Source organism: Moschus berezovskii, chromosome 6 (genome assembly GCF_049115385.1).
Source record: "Moschus berezovskii isolate FMDL1 chromosome 6, NW_MosBer_1.0, whole genome shotgun sequence".
In the NCBI taxonomy this organism is placed as follows: Eukaryota; Metazoa; Chordata; class Mammalia; order Artiodactyla; family Moschidae; genus Moschus; species Moschus berezovskii.
In genome coordinates this window covers 62,522,830-62,528,735 of record NC_142465.1, presented here as the reverse complement: position 1 = coordinate 62,528,735, position 5,906 = coordinate 62,522,830, and the positions used below count along the sequence as shown (strand labels likewise).

The window sequence follows — 5,906 nt, the reverse complement described above, 5'->3', positions numbered from 1 at the left end:
AAATAGGTACCAAATTATTTGTCAAATGAGTAGTGAACAACACAATGGTATGCATTTAGCCATAATACAATCAACAAATAATCTATAATCTGATTTAAAATCCTCAAATTTAAACAGATTTATACCAAGGCTTTGATTTAGCTTGTGCTAAATAACTTCTAAAATTTGTAGGTTTGAGGCATTTTATTATAAAAAGCTGGTACGCATAAGCGAATAAGAACTTAAAATCATCATACAGTTACTTCATTTTTTAGCTTGACCTTCTAGTAAATCTTTAGCTTCATTGATTTTGGCTGCTATATAAGGGGATCCTTCCTTGTCTGGGTGATTTAAAAGCATAATTCGTCGATGAGCATCTCTTATTTTGGCTTTATTTGCAGTAGGGCTTACACCTAGTATTAATGCTGCTTCCCGTTTTGTCATTTTGAGTTCAAACCCACCTCTGTAATAGCCACCACTGAAGGCAGATTTCGGTAGACTTTGAAAAACTTGTTTTATTTGAGGCTCCATATGCTTCATGGCTTGTAAAGCATAACGACCTGCAAATCCTGCAGCAGCAATGGTCAGTCCAACTGCTACCACTGTACTGGCCATGGCACCTGCTCGGTTCCCCTGCCTCCACCAGGAGCGCAGTTCATCCCAGCCCACCAAGTTTATGCCTCTATCACAAAGCGATTTCGCCACCACCAGCACTTACAAACCACCCAGGCAAGGGCGCCCCAGGAAATGTGTGTATGTATTTCTAATAACACCTATCCCTAACAAAAGAATCAACATCAGTTACTTCTATGAGTCAGTCCCTCCAGGCAAGTGGGTTAACTCAGGAGACCAAAGTAAAAAAAAGGATTGTTTAGTTAGCACAGAATCAGGGCTGAAGAAGTAAATTGCCCCTCTCTCTTCTAGGGACAATTTTATCTAGAGAAGATCATTTCAGTATAAACACAACACACCCTCCTTCTATAAGAAGGATGCATTCCTACTACCTTTTTAAATTGTCATTAAATAAAAATGGGACTGCCATGTTGGTTCAGTGCTTAAGGGCTTCCCTTGTGGCTCAGCTGGTAAAGAATCTGCCTGCAATGCAGGAGACCTGGGTTCAATCCCTGGGTTTGGAAGAGCCCCTGGAGAAGGGAAAGGCTACCCACTCCAGTATTCTGGCCTGGAAAATTCCATGGGCTGTATAGTCCATGGGGTTGCAAACAGCTGGACACGACTGAGCAACTTTCACTTTCAGTGGTTTAGACTCCACCTGCCAATGCAGGGGACATGAGTTCAATCCCTGCCTCAGGACGATTTCACATGCCACGGGGCAACTAGACCTGTAAACAGCTACTGAGTCTGCCTGTTCTAGAGCCTGAGCTCTGCAACAAGAGAAGCCCTCCCTCCCCGACAATGAGAAGTTACTGCACCACAACTAGAGAGTAACACCCACTCACTGCAACTAGAGAAAGCACTCTCGCAGCAATGAAGACCCAGTACAGCCAAAAAATCAACAAAAGCAAATTTGCAAAAAAAATTTTTAAATACACTTGCTATGTTTGTACATGGAACAGTTCTAGAAGGATTTTCAAGAAACTGCTGTGGTTGCCTCCAGGCTGTGGACCCTGGTCTAACCATCACTGCCTCTCACCTACATTACAGTGGTATAACGTTTGAAGTCACATAGGAAGGCTTCAGGTTGTTGACTGTTGTGTTACTCATTACCACAAAGTCAATGGCTTAAAAGAGCATAGATTTATTATCTTACAGTTCTAAATGTCAGAAGTCTGAAATGAGTCACACAGAGCTAAAATCAAGAAAGCAGCAGAATAATATCGCTCACATGTGGAATCTAAATAAATGATACAAATGAACCTATTAACAAAGCAGAAATGCAGTCACAGATGTAAAACACAAGCTTATGGTTACTGGGGAGAATGGAGGAGGAGGGATAAATTGGGAGACTGGGATTGACAAATACACACTACTATATGTAAAATAGATAACTAATAAGGACCTACTGTATAGCACAGGGAATTCTACCCAATACTGTATAATGGCCTATATGGACAAAGACGAAAAAAGACTGGATATATGTATTACAGATTCACTTTGCTGTACACCAAAAACTAATGCAATTTTGTAAATTAATTATATTCTAATAAAAAATTAATTAAAAAGATTTAAAAGTGGAATTCCATGGTGCTCCAGTGGTTAGGATTCCAGACTTTCACTGTCAGGAGCCCAGGTTTGACTCCTGGTCAGAGATCTAAGATCCCACAAGCTTCGTGGTGCAGCCATAAAAAAGGAAAGAAAAAAAAAAAAGAAAGAAAGCAGTAGAGCTGAGTTCCTTCTAGAGGCTCACAGAGAATCCACTTTCTTCCATTTTCCAGTTTTGACAGGTTATCTGCATTCCTTGGCTGTGTGGCCTCTTCTTCCCTCTTCAGGGTCAGCACCATAGCATCTTCAGATTTCCCTGGCAGTCGTACCTCCCTCTTGTAAAGATCCTTGCGATCTCACTGGGCCAACCCAGATAAAGCAGGATAATTTTCCAGTCTCAAGATTCTTAACTTCATCACATCTTCAAAGTCTCCTTTACCATGTAAGGTAACATATTCACAGCCTTCATAGATTAGGATCTGGACATCTTTGGGGGTCATTAATCAGACTACAACAACCAAAACTATCTATCCTAGTTTAGTCACCCTAACTCAAGCATTGCTTCCACCCTGGAATCTTCTCAGACCCTGTCCCTTGCAGAAACAGATCAGTCATCAGTTCAGTTGCTCAGTCGTGTCCAACTCTTTGGCACTCCATGGACTGCAGCACGCCAGGCTTCTCTGTCTATCACCAACACCCGGAGCTTGCTCAGACTCATGTTCATCAAGTCGGTGATGTCATCCAAGCATCTTATCCTCTGTCATCTCCTTCTCCTCCTGACTTCAATTTTTCTCCCAGCATCAGGGTCTTTTCCAATGAGTCAGTTCTTCCCATCAGGTGGTCAAAGTATTCGTGTTTCAGCTTCAGCATCAGTCCTGCCAATAAGGCTGGATCTCCTTGCAGTCCAAGGGACTCTCAAGAGTCTTCTCCAACACCACAGTTCAAAAGCATCCATTCTTCAGTGCTCAGCTTTCTTTATAGTCCAACTCTCACATCCATCATGACTACTGGAAAATCCATAGCTTTGACTAAGATGGACCTTTGTTGGCAAAGTAACGTCTCTGCTTTGTAATATGCTGTCTAGGTTGGTCATAGCTTTTCTTCCAAGAAGTAAACATCTTTTAATTTCATGACTGTAGTCACCATCTGCAGTGATTTTGGAGCCCCCCAAAATAAAGTCTGTCACTGTTTCCACTGTTTCCCCATCTATTTGCCATGAAGTGATGGGACCAGATGCCTTGATCTTAGTTTTCTGAATGTTGAGTTTTAAGCCAACTTTTTCACTCTCCTCTTTCAATTTCATCAAGAGGCTCTTTAGTTTTTCTTTGCTTTCTGCCATAAGAATGGTGTCATCTGCATATCTGAGGTTATTATATTTCTCCCAGCAATCTTGGTTCCAGCTTGTGCTTCATCCAGCCCAGAATTTCACATAATATATTCTGCATATAAGTTAAATAAGCAAAGTGACAATATACAGCCTTGACATACTCCATTCCCAATTTGGAACCAGTCTGTTGTTCCATGTCTAGTTCTAACAGTTCTAACTGTTGCTTCTTGACCTGCACAGATGTCTCAGGAGGCAGGTCAGATGGTCTGGTATTCCCATCTCTTTAAGAATTTTCCACAGTTTGCTGTGAGTCACACAGTCAAAACCTTTGGCGTAGTCAATAAAGCAGAAGTAGATGTTTTTCTGGAACTCTCTTACTTTTTCGATGATCCAGTGGATGTTGGCAATTTGATCTCTGGTTCCTCTACCTTTTCTAAAACCTGCTTGAACATCTGGGAGTTCACGGTTTACATACTGCTGAAGCCTGGCTTGGAGAATTTTGAGCATGACTTTACTAGCATGTGAGATGAGTGCAATTTTGCAGTAGTTTGAGCATTCTTTGGCATTGCCTTTCTTTGGGATTGGAATGAAAACTGACCTTTTCCAGTCCTGTGGCCACTGCTGAGTTTTCCAAATTTGCTGGCATATTGAGTGCAGCACTTTCACAGCATCATCTTTTAGGATTTGAAATAGCTCAACTGGAATTCCATCACCTCCACTAGCTTTGTTCGTAGTGAATGTTTCTAAGGACCACTTGACTTCGCATTCCAGGATGTCTGGCTCTAGGTGAGTGATCACACCTTCATGATTATCTGTGTCATGAAGATCTTTTTGTATAGTTCTTTTGTGTATTCTTGCCACCTCTTCTTAATATCTTCTGCTTCTGTTAGGTCCATACCATTTCTGTCCTTTATTGTGCCCATGTTTGCATGAAATGTTCCCTTGGTATCTCTAATTTTCTTGAGGACATCTCTAGTCTTCCCATTCTATTGTTTTCCTCTATTTCTTTGCACTGATCACTGAGGAAGGCTTTCTTATCTCTCCTTGCTATTCTTTGGAACTCTGCATTCAAATGGGTATATCTTTCCTTTTCTCCTTTGCCTTTAGCTTCTCTTCTTTTCACAGCTATTTGTAAGTCTTCCTCAGACAATCATTTTGCCTTTTTACATTTCTTTTTCTTGGGGATGGTCTTGATCCCTGCCTCCTGTACGACGTCACGAACCTCCATCCATAGTTCTTCAGGCACTCTATCAGATCTAATCCCTTGAATCTATTTCTCACTTCCACTGTATAATCATAAGGGATTTGATTTAGGTCATATCTGGATGGTCTAATGGTATTCCCTACTTTCTTCAATTTTAGTCTGAATTTGGCAATAAGGAGTTCATGATCTGAGCCACAGTCAGCTCCCAGTCTTGTTTTTGCTGACTGTATAGAGCTTCTCCATCTTTGGCTGCAAAGAATATAATCAATCAGATTTTGGTGTTGACCATCTGGTGATGTCCATGTATAGAATCTTCTCTTGTGTTGTTGGAAGAGGGTGTTTGCTGTGACCAGTGTGTTCTGTTGTCAAAACTCTATTAGCCTTTGCCCTGCTTCATTCCGTGCTCCAAGGCCAAATTTACCTGTTATTCCAAGTGTTTCTTGACTTCCTACTTTTGCATTCCAGTCCCCTATGGTGAAAAGGACATCTTTTTTGGGTGTTAGTTCTAGGTCTTGTAGGTCTTCATAGAACCATACACTTTCAACTTCTTCAGCGTTACTGGTTGGGGCATAGACTTGGATTACTGTGATACTGAATGGTTTGCCTTGAAAATGAACAGAGATCATTCTGTCATTTTTGAGACTGCACCCAAGTACTGCATTTCAGATTCTTGTTGACTGTGACGGTTACTCCATTTCTTCTCAGGGATTCTTGCCCATAGTAGTAGATAAAATGGTCATCTGAGTTAAATTCACCCATTCCAGTCCATTTTAGTTCACTGATTCCTAAAATGTGGATGTTCACTCTTGCCATCTCCTATTTGACCACTTCCAATTTACCTTGATTCATGGACCTAACATTCCAGGTTCCTAAGTAATATTGTTCTTTACAGCATTGGACTTTACTTCCATCACCAGTCACATTCACAATTGGGTGTTGTTTTTGCTTTGGCTCTGTCTCTTCATTCTTTCTAGAGTTATTTCTCCACTCTTCTTCAGTAGTATCTTGGACACCTGCCAACCTGGGAAGTTTATCTTTCAGTGTCATATCTTTTTGCTTTTTCACACTGTTCATGGGGTTCCACCCTGAAACCTTCTCAGAGCCTGCCCCCTGCAGAATCAGATAACCAGTCCTATTTTACCTGCATGATTCTGTACTCTGTAACAGCATTGACAGCACTTATTAGAAAGTAATGGGTCTATTAGGCTTCCCTGATAGCTCATTTGGGAAAGAATC

General features: G+C 41.1%; 1 pseudogene; it reads right to left on the bottom strand.

The window, feature by feature from the left end:
- Positions 1 to 735, bottom strand: LOC148777633 (mitochondrial import inner membrane translocase subunit TIM14 pseudogene; annotated as a pseudogene).
- Between the last annotated feature and the right edge of the window lie 5,171 nt (positions 736 to 5,906).